An 18,418-nucleotide genomic window follows, 5' to 3' on the forward strand; every position below is an offset into this window, starting at 1 on the left:
GACGCAACCTGCTCTGATACCAATTGTTGGAATTAGGGTTGCAAGAAAACACACACATCTTGGAGAAGACGATGGAGAGGGGGAATGGGGGAACATGCCCAGCACAAACAAAAGGGCCTCTCTATAGCTCAGGGTATTCATAGCACCCCTATCCTCTCGAAAAACACCTTCAAAGAAACACTTTACACTAGCAGACCAGCGCCTGCTCAATTGCCACTGATCACACACTCCACAAATCCACCACACAAGATACACCTACTACCACTGCCTGTCTCCACCCTTACACACGCACACGACAACTCAATCTCACTCTCTCACACAACACACTGTCGGTCCGGGGGGGCACACACTTCCACACAGCCGGCACCGAGGAGAACCATGAAAGCAGGAGAAAGAGAAGGGGGGAAGGGGAAACAACAGCACAGGAGGCAACTATGGCTTGATTGCACTTCAGAAAACATATACACAGGCTTGCAATGCCATCACCATGGCCATTTTCAAGCAAAAGTTACAAAGGGGCTAGCTTGCTAGAGAACTCCACTTTGAAGGCTTCAAACGGCACCTCAAAAGGCCAAGAAAAAAGCCAGTAATTTGATCCATTTTTGACTTTTATAAGGGGGGCCTTTAATTTGGGAATTTACAATTTAATTGGTCCACCTGGCACCTTGAATTGGCATTTTTGGGAAAGGGGGCACCGCTTTGCTCTATCTCTTTCTTCTTCACTCTTTGCACTCGGGGGGGGGGCATTAGCGATGTCGCTATTGCCCCCTAGCCTTTTTATTTTTGAATTTTTATCCTTCAATTTTTACCCTCTTTAGACTTAACTTTATACTGCTCTATAGGATTGACTTTGACTCCCTTTCTCTGTCTGACCCGTTGGCCTTCAAATTTTGCCCTTAGCTTTCATTTCCTCCTTTAGTTTTGGTTTGTCCTGCCCCAATTGGTCCTTTTACTCTTTTGTCCACTTGTCCGGACACTCTTTGGAGTGGTCTTGCTCTTTGCTTGGTACACATTGTGGCCTTCGGGCTCTCTCTCTCTCTCTCTCTCTCTCTCTCTCTCTCTCTCTCTCTCTCTCTCTCTCTCTCTCTCTCTCTCTCTCTCTCTCTCTCTCTCTCTCTCTCTCTCTCTCTCTCTCTCTCTCTCTCTCTGGCTCGCTTACCCTGCTGTGGGACTTTCCCCTTACCTGAGGGGGGGGAGGCAATAGCGATTCGCTATTGCCCCCTCTGCTTTACTCAAAATTTTGGGCGTCTCAGGGCCGTGGGAACTGCCCCGTGTCGGGCACCACGTCATCAACCTGCCATTTACCCTCTCTCAAGCAGGCGCGCGCCAACGCGCCGCCTCGCCTCGTTGGTCGCTGCCAAAACCGCCGTTTATGCCCGGAAGAGCCGCCTTCAGCCAATGCAGCGCCCACGGTCGCCAACACCATAGCTACGAGCTCATGTCACCCTTTCATGCCCTTTGATGCGCTCTCCTCCTGTGCTTATACCCCGACCTCAACAGCTCCGCGTTCGGATGTGGGGCAATAGGGTGCCACGTGGTAGCTCTGCGGCCCATAGCCTTAAGACCCTTGAAAAATTGAAAAAAATCGCCATCTTAACTTTAAAAAAAAAAAACCCCTTTTGGCCCTGCCTTTACCCGGTCCCCATATCTTGCCCCTGGGCCTGAACTTCGTGCTGTCGAGCCGTGCCGATCCGGCCCATAAAACCCTTGCCGCCTTTGGATCCTTTCAAGCGTGCTATTTGAGGCCGCAAAAATGATGAAAAAACATCTGCCAACTCTTCTCTCGGCATCACCTTCCGACTCCGTCCTGCCGCATCTAGCTGACCGAGTGTCCGTTTGACAAATTGTTGATTCGTGCTAGCTTCACATGATGCACACTTCCCTTGAGAACCTTGGCAAGGCTCAAAAGACGCCAGATGGCACATTCCCCAGTGCGGTCAAATGGGCTCAGACCCGGCCCCCCGAAAAATCTTCAACTGACCATATCTTGCCATCCAGAGCTCTGATTCGCAACCTGAGAAGACAGACATGCTCCGTAACTCGAGCTCTATACATGTATGCGTTGACATCATCCCGGGCCACCTATCCTCAGCTGCCCTGTCCGTCGGGGATCTGCTACGCACTCTTTCTTTAAAGTGCAATATCTTGCACACCGGGGTCCGTTTGACGAGCTGTCTGGACCAGCTTCTAGAGCACGCTGAGCACTACATTCTAGTACACTGATTTGGCATTTCGGACACCTTGATCTGCCATCCCATCTGGACCATCCTGCAGTCCTTTTGGCCTAAAAAATCGCTTCAAGCATGCATTCCTGCTACCCTTTGGTCGCCAAGGTCCTTGGTATCTGCCCTAGCCTTCTACACTGCGCTCGATTGCACCCTTTGCCTGGCATAGACGATCTCTTAGCTTCGACCAGCTTCGGCTGCACCATCATTGCCCAGCCCCCTCGTCGAACATTTATGTTTGACCAAATGCATATGTACAAAACTTTGAAATTGGCACACCAAATTGACGATTAAAAGCACTCACAAAACCATAACTGTATGTACATACAAAAGCTTCATCTCCTTTCTTTCACACTCTAGGTGGGTTGCCCACCCCCCTTGACTATAATTTGTTGCACTTCAGGCACTAAATCCCTCTCGAAATATAATTTGAGCCGCACACCATTCACCATGTTCCTAAGAAGCTTGCCATTTGCTCTTACCAATTGATAGGTCCCATTCGGAAAGGCCTTCTTCACTTTATATGGACCTGTCCACTTCTTCTTGAACTTCTTATGGAATGTGAATCCAGGTAGCTTTTGTACTTCATGACCAGGTCTCCTTCCTCTATCTTCTTGTCCGGCAGGTTCTGATTGAACTTGGCAACCCGCTTCTCTCTCTACTTCACGTAGTAGTCTGCCGTTGCCTCTCTGTCCATCTGCAAAGCCTCCAAGCTGGCTATCCGATCCTGTAGAACTCCTTGTTGGGTGGCATTGACACGCCACATACCCTTTAAAGCACCTAGCTGTGCATGCACTGGCAACACAGCCTCCTTACCATAGACAAGCTCGAATGGAGTGAAGTTTGTAGCCACTTTATAGGACGTTCTATACGCCCACAGACACTTCTCTAGATTTGCTTCCCACTCAGCTTCCTGCTTATACACGTACTTTGTTAACATCTTGAAAATTTGACCATTAGCACTCTCGACTGACCATTGCATTGGGGGTGATAGGGGGAGGAAAACCTGTGCTGAATCTTTAACTTTTCCACTAATGCGCTCATGAGTTTGCTTCTAAACCCCTGACTCCTATCAGAAACTAACACCCATGGAACACCAAAACGGAAACAGATGTTATCAAACACAAATTGAGCCACCACATTAGCATTTACTTCCTTCACTGCCTTGGCCTCGACCCATCTTGTAAGGTAGTCAATGGCTACCACCACGTACTTCTTACCACTAGTAGACTTTGGGAGAGGGCCTATGGCATCCAGACCCCACTTCTCGAAAGCGCTTTGTGCGATGATGGCGCCCTGTGACTCCGCTACCAGTCGTCTTTCACCTAAAGTTTGACACTCGTGGCACGTTTTGCACCAGTAATGCACGTTGGAGAGGGGGAATGGGGAGCACGCCCAGCGCGCCAGCACGGAATGCCTCCTATAGCCCAGGGCACACACTGCACCCCAATCCACTTTGCTAGCACCTTCGAAAAAGACGATTCACACTAGCAGGGCCTCGCTTGCACTTCGCCCAACGCACACACAACCTGCACATTTGCTAGAGAGCGATCACACCAATATTGGCCTCTTCCAGCTCTTCCACAACTTGACACCTCTCCCTCTTTCTCGCTCACATACACAGGGGGCCCGGGGGACGCACACGCTCACACACACTAGCACCACACACCTGGGAGACGAGCAAAGAAGAAAGGGGGGAAGGGGGGGGAGACGACGCAAAACCAGTAGTGAAAGCTTCTCCTTCAAAAGAAAACACCATGTACAAACTCCATGAACCGTGTCAAGGCTACACCATGGCCATCGCCGCTTCATACAGAGGGGCACACACCTCCCTCGACAAACCAAATCGGTCGGCACACGCCTCGACGAGAAAATTCACCTCTCGCTTCACTTCGAGAGCATCTACTTCCCTTGGCAGCCCTTGCTGGCTACCTCTCCTGCAAGGCTTTTGCTCTTTCGAGCCGCTTCGCAAACCATGCTGCCGGGCTCGATTGCCGAACACGAGCGCTCTTCTCCCTTTCTCCTCCACCATCCACAAAAAACCCTTGTGCTCTCGGGTCGCTTCACGAACCACCCATGTCAGCTCCCACCATCGAGCGTACGAAGCTTCTCCTCCTTCCCAAGCCAAAGGAGCCCAAGAGCAAAACCCTCCTTCTGGCCTCAGAAAAAAAATGTCGCACCCTCTTTTTCTTCACTCTCCCCTTTTCTTCCTTTTTCCAAGTCCAAAGGAAAAAATTCCTTCTTTAGCAGTGCCACTAGCCTCTTGCAACTCTCCTTTTAAATTTTTTTCCTCCCCTTAACTATTGAGAGTTCTTTTTAGCCAAACTCCAACAGGCTTACTTTTTTACACTTATAGCGCATGGGTTTTTCTCTTTTTTTTTTTACTCATTTCCCATGGTGCCTGTGCTTCATGTGCCCGGACTCATTGTAACCTTCTTCTTGCCAAGCCACACCCCACGAACTCCACTTCATTCATACCACCTCACCGCCTCGAACGGCGTGTCCCAAACATGGAAAAAAAGCATCTGACCATCCATGTTCGCTACGAACTATCGATCTCGACGAAGCATATCTCCATGCTCCGGACTCCGATTCAAGTGCCATCGACTCCGACTAGCATCACGTGCTGCATACTATCCACGAGACACCTGGTGAGCTCGAGAAAACACCAAATGGCATGTTTCCCAATGCGGCCCAACCGCCTCGAAACTGGCCCCTTCCAAAACTTGATTGCCCATAACTTTCCATCCAGAAGCCCGATTCTCAATCCGAAAAGACCGACGTGCTCCACAACTCGAGCACTTCCTGTGTATCATTTCACACCCGCCTTGACCAACCACCTGTGCCTGCCCAATCCGGCGAGGATCTGCAAACGCATCCCACTTCAACTTGCCATATCTTGCACATCTGGGCTCCGTTTGGCGAGCTGTCTGGACGAGCTTCTAGAGCATCTTGAATACTACATTTCGGGACACATTTTTTGCATTTTGAATACCTTGACTTGCCGTCATCATTATCTCACTTTGGAGGCCCCCCCGGCCTAAAAAACCACTTTAAGCATACATTTTCGATGCCACTCTCCCGCTGAGGTCTCCCACACTGGCTTTAGCCCTCTACCATGCACCTGTCAGCATACACATCATTGCATTGCACACTTCCTAGCACGGACCAAGTTTGGTTGCACCATCATTGCCCACCCCCTTGTTGAACATTTATGTTCAACCATAAACGGGCTTATTGCACTAACAAAACTGCCACACCAAAACAAACTCTCTGCACATCACAAAACCACCTAACATATGTACAAAACTTGGCATCTGTCACCCGCCACATTTGATCATGCGGGTTGCCCAACCCCCTGCTTTACCTGCCATATCCACCTGGATCAAACACCTGGCATTGATCCCGTCCATCCACCTGTAACATGCTCGCATAGTGCCGCACCAAGACATCTAGCCAACAATCCACATAAGTTGTTCTCGCCATGCTTCCATCACTCCAAGCATCCATAGGCACACTGTCCACTTCCAAAAAAACACCACCAAAAGCACGACCACTCTCCGAGTGCACATCATCATTCACATTGAACATACCATGCCCTCCCTCCCAACCATATAAAGCGAGATCCTCTTCGATCAAATCCTGCACCTGCTCGACAGCCCACTGCACAACTGCGTTTATCAGCATCCCCTTCAACCACCATCCGCAGATTTCCTTTGACAGCTCGAACAAGTCCACACCCTTGGACTTTTCTTCATGCTCAAAAGAACCACTCCGCTTAGCGGGCAATTCTTTCAACATAGGCACCCTAGTCCCCATCACTTCCATACTCACCTCCATACATGCCTCTGTCGATACCACCATAGCAACAGACTTTTGCTCTTCCAAAGAAACTGCGAACTGGAGAGGGATAGACCCTCGTATCGCCTGCATTCTGGTCAAATCTTTCCCAGCCATCACTTGTGTCTCTTCATCCATCTCACCCACTGGGTCATCAAACCCCCAATCAACCTCATCATCCAAGGATACCTGCTCAAAAGGACCCGTATCCAAGGTATCTCTCGTGCAATCCATGGCTAGCTGGAGCTGCTCTTTTTCTTTATGAGCGTCCAATATCTCTTGCATGCCATCTTCTTCAACCTTTTCATCTTCCTCAGCCACAACAACTCTCTCCTTCTTGGGAAACCCTTGTATTTGTCGTACAATCAAAGCACCTTCCTTAGCTACCTTGATGAGCATCGTCATTAGCATGGTGCCACACAACACCCTCACTTGTATGTCGTCGCTGTCAAGCTCCGACGCTCGTCTTTGCTCTTCATTTATAGTGGCAACCACCACATCTTCATGCATATAACAGGGTAACCTTACCTTTATCAATACCGGCTCTTCGGACTCTGTCTCACAACTTGTATCTCTATCCTCCTGCTTGTTTCCCGGAAACTTGAGCTTGTAGCCTCATCGTCTTTACCATAGGCCGATCCGATATCAGCATCATCATCCTCAAGCTGCTCCATAAAAGCTGGACCATCATCCTGCCCACTTTTCTCATCCAACCCCAACCTTTCTGCACCTACCATTTGGTCACGATCTGTTACCCTTTCATACAAGCACTCCACAAGAACATGCTCCACCTCTTCATGTTGCACTGGACACTTGGTATTTGCTAACTCTTCTACACACAAGCTCTCTTCAATACAAGGCTCATCTTCTTTGATGAGCTCCTCCACAAACGGCATAGACGCTTCACCAACAGGTAATTCCCAAGGAACATAGTCAATCATTGGCCTTACTCTAACAGGCTCCACACTTGGCATCACTGGCACCATCCTTGACGGGCCCATAGAACAAACTGCTGCTTCAAATGGACACAATCTGCAGGCTTTAGCAAGACTAACTCCAGCTTTCTTTTCATTTTCCCGCTCTTCACCCTGGCAACTCTGACTGCCTTGTCATAAGTCTTTGGCTCTTCATCATCCACCTTATCTCGAACTCGAGGACATAGGCAAGCTAGGAATTTCTCCAGCTTGAAACCATCCACATTGACCACATGGGTGGCAGCAACCAGATCACTCCAACAAGCTTCAAACTTATCAGCAAAAGATTCAAAATTTCCACTTACTTCTTGTCGTAGCCCTTTAATCTTTGCATCCGCTTCACCAGCCGACACCACTTTGTGAAACTTTCAGAGAAACCGCTCTCGAAAACCAACCCAATCCTGCTTACTTGCAGCTTCCAGACCATCAAACCAGGCTTTTGTTGTACCTCGCAGCACCAACGGAACTGTCTCCAGCTTTTCTTCATCACTCCACATTTGCAATGAGAGCGTAAATAACTCGAAATCTGTCAGCCACTCATCCGCATCTTCATCACCGTTGAAAATCGGACCAACACTCTGCCACATTTTCGCTTACAAACACATCACCAAGGAGCAATCAGTGTACTCCTCCGTGGGGGCACCAGAAGATGGAGAGGGGGAATGGGGAGCACACCCAGCGCGCCAGCACGGAATGCCTCCTATAGCCCAGGGCACACACTGCACCCCAATCCACTTTGCGAGCACCTTCGAAAAAGAGGATTCACACTAGCAGGGACTCGCATGTACTTCGCCCAACGCACACACAACCTTCACAGTTGCTAGAGAGTGATCACACCGATATTGGCCTCTTCCAGCTCTTCCACAACTCGACACCTCTCCCTCTTTCTCTCTCACACACACAGGGGGCCCGGGGGACACACACGCTCACACACACCAGCACCACACACCTGGGAGACGAGCAAAGAAGAAAGGGGGGAAGGGGGGGAGACAACGCAAAACCAGAAGTGAAAGCTTCTCCTTCAAAAGAAAACACCATGTACAAACTCCATGAACCGTGTTAAGGCTACACCATGGCCATCGCCGGTTCATACAGAGGGGCACACACCTCCCTCGACAAACCAAATCGATCGGCACACGCCTCGACGGGAAAATTTACCTCTCGCTTCACTTCGAGAGCAGCTACTTCCCTTGGCAGCCCTTGCTTGCTACCTCTCCTGCAAGGCTTTCGCTCTTTCGAGCCGCTTCGCAAACCATGCTACCGGGCTCGATCGCCGAACACGAGCACTCTTCTCCCTTTCTCCTCCACCATCCACAAAAAAACCCTTGTGCTCTCGGGTCGCTTCAGGGACCACCCATGTCGGCTCCCACCATCGAGCGTACGAAGCTTCTCCTCCTTCCCAAGCCAAAGGAGCCCAAGAGCAAAACCCTCCTCCTGGCCTCGAAAGAAGTGTCGCACCCTCTTTTTCTTCACTCTCCCCTTTTCTTCCTTTTTCCAAGTCCAAAGGAAAAAATTCCTTCATTAGCAGTGACGCCGGGCACCACTAGCCTCTTGCAACTCTCCTTTTTGTTTATTTTCCTCCCCTTAACTATTGAGAGTTCTTTTTAGCCAAACTCCGACAGGCTTACTTTTTTACACTTATAGCCCATGGGTTTTACTCTTTTTTTTTTTAACTCATTTCCCATGGTGCCGGTGCTTCATGTGCCCGGACTCGTTGAACCTTCTTCTTGCCAAGCCACACCCCACGAAGTCCTTTTCATTCAGACCACCTCAAGGCCTCGAACGACGTGTCCCAAACATGGAAAAAAAGCATCTGACCATCCATGTTCGCTACGAACTGCCGACCTCGTTGAAGCATATCTCCATGCTCCTGACTCCGATTCAGGTGCCATCGACTCCGACTAGCATCACGTGCTGCATACTATCCACCAGACACCTGGTGAGCTCGAGAAAACACCAAATGGCATGTTTCCCAATGCGGCCCAACCGCCTCGAAACTGGCCCCTGCCAAAACTTGATTGCCCATAACTTTCCATCCAGAAGCCCGATTCTCAATCCGAAAAGACCGACGTGCTCCACAACTCGAGCACTTCCCGTGTATCATTTCACACCCGCCTTTGACCAACCACCTGTGCCTGCCCAATCCGGCGAGGATCTGCAAACGCATCCCACTTCAACTTGCCATATCTTGCACATCTGGGCTCTGTTTGGCGAGCTGTCTGGACGAGCTTCTAGAGCATCTTGAATACTACATTTCGGGACACATTTTTTGCATTTTGAATACCTTGACTTGCCGTCATCATTATCTCACTTTGGAGGCCCCCCCGGCCTAAAAAACCACTTTAAGCATACATTTCCGATGCCACTCTCCCGCTGAGGTCTCCCACACTGGCTTTAGCCCTCTACCATGCACCTGCCAGCATACACATCATTGCATTGCACACTTCCTAGCACGGACCAAGTTTGGTTGCACCAACGTCTTTCACAATGGAAGGCCACCAAAAGCCTGCTCTAAGCACTCGAAATAGAACCTGATCTTTGCCTTGATGCCCGCTCTATTCATGGCATTGCTCCAGCACCACTCCTGTCTCCTCTTTGTATAGCACCCTTTTAAGCACTCCGTCATGCCCATAGTTCATAAGATCTTCACCTACAAGTGTGAATTTGCGGGCCTTTTGCACCACTCTTCTCTTTTTCAGCTTGGACAAATCTTCTGAACACTGTCCTGTACTCAAAAAACCTTAAATCTCTTTAAGGGTCTACCTACCTGCATAAGTGGCTGGGGCCACATATAGACCTGCAACATGCACCTGTACTTTGCTGCTAGCTAGTTGATCCGCCTCTTGATTCTGCTCTCTCCTCACATGCTTGAATTGGACTTCTTCAAAAGACTTCAGCATCTACTTGATGGAAAAGAACCAATGCTTCAAAGAATCACGCTTTACCTGCCATTGGCCTAACAGTTGCTTGATGACTAGTAGCTCATCTCCCTTCACCACCAACCTTGAAATGCCGAACTCTATGCACTGCTTTAGACCTAAATGCAGAGTGAGATACTCCGCCTCATTATTGGTGTGGACATCTTCTAAATCATACGCCTTCGAGAATATAGTTTTGCCGTGTGGGTCGTGTATAACCACACCTCCTCCTGCCTTCTGCACTACCCTTCAATATGCTCCATCGAATCACGTTGTAAAAGCATCTTCCAAGTCGGGTTCCTCCTTAGCTTCATCTCGTACCATCCTTGGATAGGCCGGTAAATCGATGGCCTTGCTGACAAGAATGTCTGCCAGGTGAGACCGACTTGTGTGATCCACCTTGAACTCAAACTTGAACTCTTGTAGCTCCAACACCCACTTCATAATCCTTCTTCCTGGCTTCAAATGTAGCACTACCTCTAGCAATAGATTATTAGCCGTCAACACAAAAAACTTACACACAATCAAATGGATTTTGAACTTCCTGCAAGCGAACACCAGAGCCATCACCCACTGCTCCTCCTCGGTGTAGGTAGCCTCTCCTGGGCAAATCACCCTGCTCTTGAAGTATATCGGCTTGTAACTTCTCCCTACCTTTTGCAACAGAACCGCTCCAATAGCAACTGTGCCCACTGTCATAGACACATAAAAGTCGTCCTCTTGATTGGAAGGACACACCACTGGCAACAACTGACATAAAACCTCCTTGACTCTATCAAAAGACTTCTGAGCTTCCTCATCCCACTCATAACCATGCACCTGCTGAGCCCTCTTTTGAAGAGGATGCACATATTGCGACAGCATCCAAAAGAAATGTGACAAATACTTCAACTTATGAACAAATGAAGCCAAACCTTGAGCATCTGATAGCGGCTCCATGAACACCAATGCCTTCACCTTCTCGAGATCTGCCTCTTTACCGTTTTGCGATACCACATGACCTAACAATTGTGCTTGAGGTTGTGCTAGCTTGCACTTTTTGGGGTTCAGCTGACCTCCTTCTTCATCGAGCCTTTGAAAGCATAATTGGAGCTTCGATAGATGCTCCAACCTTGAACTGTAGCAGCCGATATCATCCATGAAGACCCTAATAAAACGGCCCAAGTATGGACCAAATACCTTGTTCATCCAACCTTGGAATGTGGCATATGCGTTCACCAACCCGAATGGCATCGTGCGATAAGCGAAACAACCCCATGGAGATATGAATGTGGTCTTCAGCTGGTCTTCAAGTGCAATCCCTATCTGAAAGTACCCTGAAAATCCATCCATAATAGAGTATCTCTCATGCCCCGCCACCTGGTTTAGGATTTCGTCTTGGAATGGCAAGGGATAGTGATTCCTCTGGGTCGCGGCATTCAATGGCTTGTAGTCGATACACACTCTCCATTTCCCATTCTTCTTAGGGGTTATGACCACTTGTGAGACCCACTCTAACTCCTTCACAGGATATATGATGCCTGCCTCCAACAACTTATTGATCTCATTCCAAAGGGCTTCCTTTTGAATTTCTCCTAGTCTTCTCAGCTTCTGTGCTTTAGGCTTATGTCCCTCCTTAAGAAAAATCTTGTGCTCCACCCCCTTTGCACCTCGCAAATGCTTGTACTCCATTGCAAATAGGTTTGGATAGGATTCACACAATTGAACATAGCCTTCCTTTTCACCCTTGGTTAAATCTTCACTCAACATGCTTGAAACCTCCTCTATGCTTAAACCATGAGCTTGAGGCTGCATACCTTCTTCTTTAGGTGGAGAGTCGTCTATGGTGACCCCGAATAAGTCTGCATCTATCTTCAACATGTCATCCTCGCTCTCCTCTTCCTCTGTGCTAGTATAGCCTTCATCATAGCCCGTCTCTGTCTCATACTCGTAGCTCGTCGTGTCACCCTCATCTCTAACTGCCATAGGACGAGAACTGCTGTCCTTGGTCTTCAAATCAAGCACAATTTGTCTGCCTCTCTCTTTGTCAGGCAAAGTGAACACTTTGCTCTCCCAATCCTGCTTTGCACCTATTGCCAAAAGCCAAGGAGAGCCCAAAATGATTGGATAAGCATTATCCCCTGCCTTCATCATGAAAAAGTCTATCATGCACTCTATGCCCATCACCTTGACCTTCACATCCTGTGCCACACCAGACACCTGTCTTTAGTATGGTTATCAATGCTCATGCGCACATTTGGCTTGACTACTGCCTTGAATCCTGTCTCTTTCATGGCTGCTTCCGTCATGACATAAACCTGTGCTCCACCGTCTATGTAGGCTTGTACTTGCATCCTCTTCTCTATAATTGCATCTACAAGCGGAAGAACATTTGTGGGGCTACCTAACCTCAAAGCCATGTTTTGCACCGCTTGCACACTTCCCTTAGCTCTTGGCAGCCTGGTGCTAACACTTGTGGACCACTGCCTTCTTAACTTTGGATTTAGAGCTAACAATTGACCAAACATAATATTTTCTTTTTGATTTTGAACATCACACACCAGATTGTACTCGGGATAGCCACGTCCTAGCTGGAAATCCGCTTGTTTGATCTTGCAACACCTCCTTCTTTTGCTAGGCTCAAGCTGCTCTCTACCTTTGTACACCTTCTCTTTGCCTTTGCGAGCTCTAGTTTCCCGTTCTGTCTTTGTCTCCCTCTCAGCTCTTGCCCTCTTAATGGCCAAAACTTTGACATCCTGCTTATCCACCCCTATGATGTTTACTCTTTGGACCTTACCTCCGTTTTGTGGAGCTGGCTGCACAGGATTCTCTACTGCTTGCTCTCTTGGACCATTGTACTGCCCTTGACCTCGACCTCTACCAAACAGCGGGTACATACCTCCTCTTTCTCTCTACGGTTGAGGACAATCGGGTGCATATTGCCCTTCTTCTCCACAATTGTAACATCTACCAGGTAGTGGCCGTGCCCTACCCCTTGCTCCTCTTGGTTGTCCTCTATCCATGACAGTGAGCCGCAACTCCTGCATCTGCTCGGATAAATCTTGCACTGTGTGCACCCAATTTTGCGGCACAACAGCTACACCTTGATTTCCATGATTATCTTTGTGTGCAGCTTCTCTCGGACTCTGCGGTTGAACATGGGCCATCGTCTAGTAGCCTGACACGCCCTGCTCTATCTTCTTCTTTATCTTTCTGCTCTTCAACCGTGCAATGGCTACCGCACCATTGTAATTCTCTGGGCTCTCGAAATCAACTTTCTCTCTCACCTTGGGATGCAGACAGGCCATGAACTTGTCTAGCTTGAAATAGTCTCCATTAGCCAATTGCATGGCTGCCGCTAGTTCTGCCCAACACTCTTCGAAATGACCCAAAAACAAATTGAACTCTTCACTTACATCTTGCTTAAGCGCCTTCAGCTTTGCATCCATTTTGACTGGGGAAGTCTCCTTGCGGAAGTCGTGAAGAAACCTCACCCGTAGAGCCGGCCATGCTTGCTTCGGCTCACCTTCCAATGTGTCGTACCATGCTTTAGCTCTACCACGCATCACCAAAGGAAAAGTCTGCATTTTGCTATCCTCTTTTGGCATACGCAACGATAGCATGTACAGATCGAAATCTGACATCCACTCATCAGGGCTCTCTTCTCCTGTGAAAATCGGTCCATAACTTCTAGCTGCCATGACTTCCAACACAAAAAACCGCTTCTTTTCGATTAACTAGGAGCAATCAGTGTGCTCCTCAGTGGAGGCACCAGAAGATGGAGAGGGGGAATGGGGGAACACGCCCAACACAAACAAAAGGGCCTCTCTATAGCTCAGGGTATTCACAGCACCACTATCCTCTTGGAAAACACCTTCAAAGAAACACTTTACACTAGCAGACCACCGCCTGCTCAATTGCCATGGCTCACACACTCCACAAATCCACCACACAAGATACACCTACTACCACTGCCTGTCTCCACCCTTACACACGCACACAACAACTCAATCTCACTCTCTCACACAACAGACCGTCGGTCCGAGGGGGCACACACTTCCACACAGCCGGCACCGAGGAGAACCATGAAAGCAGGAGAAAGAGAAGGGGGGAAGGAGAAACAACAGCACGGGAGGCAATTGTGGCTTGATTGCACTTCAGAAAACATATACACAGGCTTGCAATGCCATCACCATGGCCATTTTCAAGCAAAAGTTACAAAGGGGCTAGCATGCTAGAGAACTCCACTTTGCAGGCTTCAAACGGCACCTCAAAAGGCCAAGAAAAAATCCAGTAATTTGATCCATTTTTTACTTTTATAGGGGGGGGCCTTTAATTTGGGAATTTACAATTTAATTGGTCCACCTGGCACCTTGAATTGGCATTTTTGGGAAAGGGGGCGCCGCTTTGCTCTATCTCTTTCTTCTTCACTCTTTGCACTTGGGGGGGGGGGGGGGGGGGGGGGGGGGGGCATTAGCGATGTCGCTATTGCCCCCTAGCCTTTTTATTTTTGAATTTTTATCCTTCAATTTTTACCCTCTTTAGACTTAACTTTATACTGCCCTATAGGCTTGACTTTGACTCCCTTTCTCTGTCCGACCCCTCGGCCTTCATTTTGCCCTTAGCTTTCATTTCCTCCTTTAGTTTTGGTTTGTCCTGCCCCAATTGGTCCTTTTACTCTTATGTCCACTTGTTCGGACACTCTTTGGAGTGGTCTTGCTGTTTGCTTGGTACACATTGTGGCCTTCGGGATCTCTCTCTCTCTCTCTCTCTGTGTGTGTGTGTGTGTGTGTGTGTGTGTGTGTGTGGCTCGCTTACCCTGCTGTGGGACTTTCCCCTTACCTGAGGGGGGGAGGCAATAGTGATGTCGCTATTGCCCCCTCTCCTTTTCTCAAAATTTTGGGCCTCTCAGGGCTGTGGGAACTGCCCCGTGCTGGGTGCCACGTCAGCAACCTGCCATTTACCCTCTCTGAAGCGGGCGAGCGCCACCGCGCAGCCCCGCCTTGCTGGTCGCCGCCAAAACCGTCGTTTACGCCTGGCACAGCCGCCTTCAAGCAACGCAGCGCCCACGGCCGCCAACACCATAGCCACGACCTCACGCTCACCCTTTCATGCCCTTTGAGGCGCTCTCCTCCTGTACTTATACCCCAACCTCAACAGCTCCACGTCCGCATGTGGGGCAATAGGGCGCCACTTGGAAAGTCTGTGGCCCATAGCCTTCAAGACCCTTGAAAAATTGAAAAAAATCGCCATGTTAACTTGGTAAAAAAACACCCTTTTGGCCCTGCCTTTACCCGGTCCCCATATCTTTCCCGCGGGCCGGAACTTCGTGTCGTCGAGCCGTGCCGATCCGGCCCATAAAATCCTTTCCGCCTTTGGATCCTTTCAAGCGTGCTATTTGAGGCCGCAAAAATGATGAAAAAACATATGCCAACTCTTCTCTCGGCATCACCTTCCGACTCCATCCTGTCGCATCTAGCTGATCGAGTGTCCGTTTGACAAACCGTTGATTTGTGCTACCTTCACATGATGCACACTTCCCCTGAGAACCTTGGTGAGGCTCAAAAGATGCCAGATGGCACATTCCCCCAGTGCGGTCAAATGGGCTCAGACCCGACCCCCCAAAAAATCTTCAACTGACCATATCTTGCCATCTAGAGCTCTGATTCGCAATCCGAGAAGACAGGCATGCTCTGTAACTTGAGATTTACACATGTATGCATTGACATCAGCCCAGGCTACCTGTCCCCAGCTGCCCTGTCCGTCAAGGATCTGCTACGCACTCTTCTTTAAACTGCAATATCTTGCACACCGGGGCTCCATTTGACGAGCCATCTGGACCAGCTTTTAGAGCACGCTGAGCACTATGTTCTAGTACGCTGATTTGTCATTTCGGACACCTTGACCTGCCATCCCATCTAGACCATCCTGCAGCCCTTTCGGCCTAAAAAACTGCTTCAAGCATGCATTCCCGCTACCCTTTGGTTGCCAAGGTCCTTGGTATCTGCCCTAGCCTTCTTCACTGCACTCAATTGCACCCTTTGCCTGGCATAGACCATCTCTTAGCTTCAACCAACTTCGGTTGCACCAACGAAGGAAGCTCAAGGCACACAATACTAGAGAGTGTTTTGCTTAGTGTGCAATAAAAAGATAAGATAGCCCTAGAGTGATGGGCATATATACAATGCACGGGGGGGGGGGGGACCTCCTAGAGAGGAAAAAAAAACCCCGGTGGTCCTAAGTGTGTTCACACACATCACTACCACATGTATATGGTAATAACCACAATGCTTGTTGAGGAGCAGGACCATGTCAGCAGCACAGCAGCACAGTGATGATGGACCTAAATCTCATAATGAGGAGGCAGATGTTAACCTTAGAAGGAGAGGTACTGAGGGGCTTGGTGACTCTCAACATTGAATCTAATCAGGAGGCACTTAGAGAGGGCTGAAACATGCTCTCATTTTCATAGGTCTCAGATGTCAGGCCTGAAGGGCAAAGCGAAGGGTTAGACCGATACCAATGATGGTAGCATGCAAAGCAGAAAAGAAACAACACATTAGAAATCAATAGAGGAATGAATCGGACATTATATTGAAATAGATGATCAATATAATGACATATGGGATGATGATATTGACCATTACAACAAACATAAGCACATGGAAAGAAAGTTTGATCACAAGGAGAAATCTAGGTGCAGAGCATGAGAGTCGGATTACCACAATTTCAAACATGGGGAGAGATCAAATAATTTGACGATTGGATTTCTGACATTTAAGGGTGGAAGGAAGGACAATCTGGATGTACACATACAAGATTTTGAACAATATGCGGGCTGAAAGATATCGATGAAGATGATTGGTGAGTACTTTCCATAGACACTAAAGGATGCGGCTAAGAACTGGTATTACCATTACCCAACATACAAACTCTAGACATACAACAAGATGCAAAAGACATTTTTTGTGGAATATAGCGAAAACTATGAGGGTGAAGACATTCTCTGTGAGTTGGACAAGATTAAGCAAAGCAAGTTGTCAGTGAGAAGCTATTTGGAAAAGATCAAGGAGCTCACTAGGCAATTGAATGAACTGCCTTCAGAAAAGAGGATGCATGTCTGGAGTGGATTCAAAATCAATAAGGTTAGAGAGGATGAGGTACCAGCATTGACCAAGAAGTTTAATAATTTGGTAAAAAGAGCTTTGAAATGGAGCAGCAATCTAAGAAGGAAAAAGGCCATAAAGGAATAAGAAATTCAAGTGACAATAAATCATTGACTGAGGAGTCAAGTTCCAATTCCAACTCAAGTTTGTCTGAGAGAGAATCAATGGATCAGGCGAAGACTAAGAAGAAGGGCTCCTAGACAAAGAAGATAGAAGCGATAGATGTTGAAAACTAGATCATCAGTGGGAAGGTGGAGACCCGGTGTACGAAGTGTAAGTAAGAACATAGGTCATATGAACTTTTCCAATGCGCTTATTGCAAATCATTCGGGCATCTATGGAATAAATATAAGATTAGAATGAATCATTTCAAAGAAGACAAGAATGTGTCTATGATAGCACTGACAAACACAGAACCAGTAAAACAAGAAGGAATATTAGGGGCTACAAAGAATGATGCCAACACCAGCAATATACCAGGAAGAGGTAGATATCAAAATTTTATTGGTAGGTGAGGAGGTAAAACTAACTTTATGAGGTGTAATTTTAGTTGCTAGACAAGTGGAAAGTATAGACATTTTGCAGCTCAATGTCCAATAAATGTTAAAGCTAAAGTGTCTAAAGGTATAATGGTAGACCCAATTTCGATGCGCATGATCACTAGGAGTGCTGTGGTCGTTATTAAGGAATCACCAGATGAGTCAATTGAAGAAACGAAGCAAAGTGAAGAGGCTCAGAGATGGGAGAAGCACTAGAAGGCCAAGGAGGTAGATGAATGGTAAGAGCAAAGGATAGAGGACTTTGGCAGCCAAGATCACAGAGGATCTGGCTAAGAAGATTCCAAGGTATCAAGTAGATAGATTAATGAGGATAGATTAGGCTTGCATTCATGATGATAGGGAGAGCATCATGTCCATCTATCCTAAGCACAATTAGGAGACTCAATATGCAAAGATAATGGGCACAAAATGGATTGATTTATGAACTAGAAAGCAAATACATAGTGAGCCATTATATATGTTTCTAGAGGGAGCCTTGGATGGCATCATGGGTAATGGAATGAGTGGAGGTCAGTTCAAATCCTCTCTTAGTCTTTCATGCTTCTCCATGGGTGTGTGTGTGTGTGTGTGTGTGGATGTGTATATCATGTGAAGTCAATGCAAGCATCAACTAAAAGTGGTAGGCAACTCCAGTGGGCAAATACAATGAATTTGAACAAAGTGTGATAAGGGAAGAACTCCGTGGTGTAGGCTTAGGCACAAAACCTAGCAATCCTCCCCTTTTTTTGTTTGGGCATATCAAAGGTCAAAATCCTT

Source organism: Adiantum capillus-veneris, chromosome 20, assembly GCF_014529385.1.
Source record: "Adiantum capillus-veneris isolate H3 chromosome 20, ASM1452938v2, whole genome shotgun sequence".
Lineage (NCBI taxonomy): Eukaryota > Viridiplantae > Streptophyta > Polypodiopsida > Polypodiales > Pteridaceae > Adiantum > Adiantum capillus-veneris.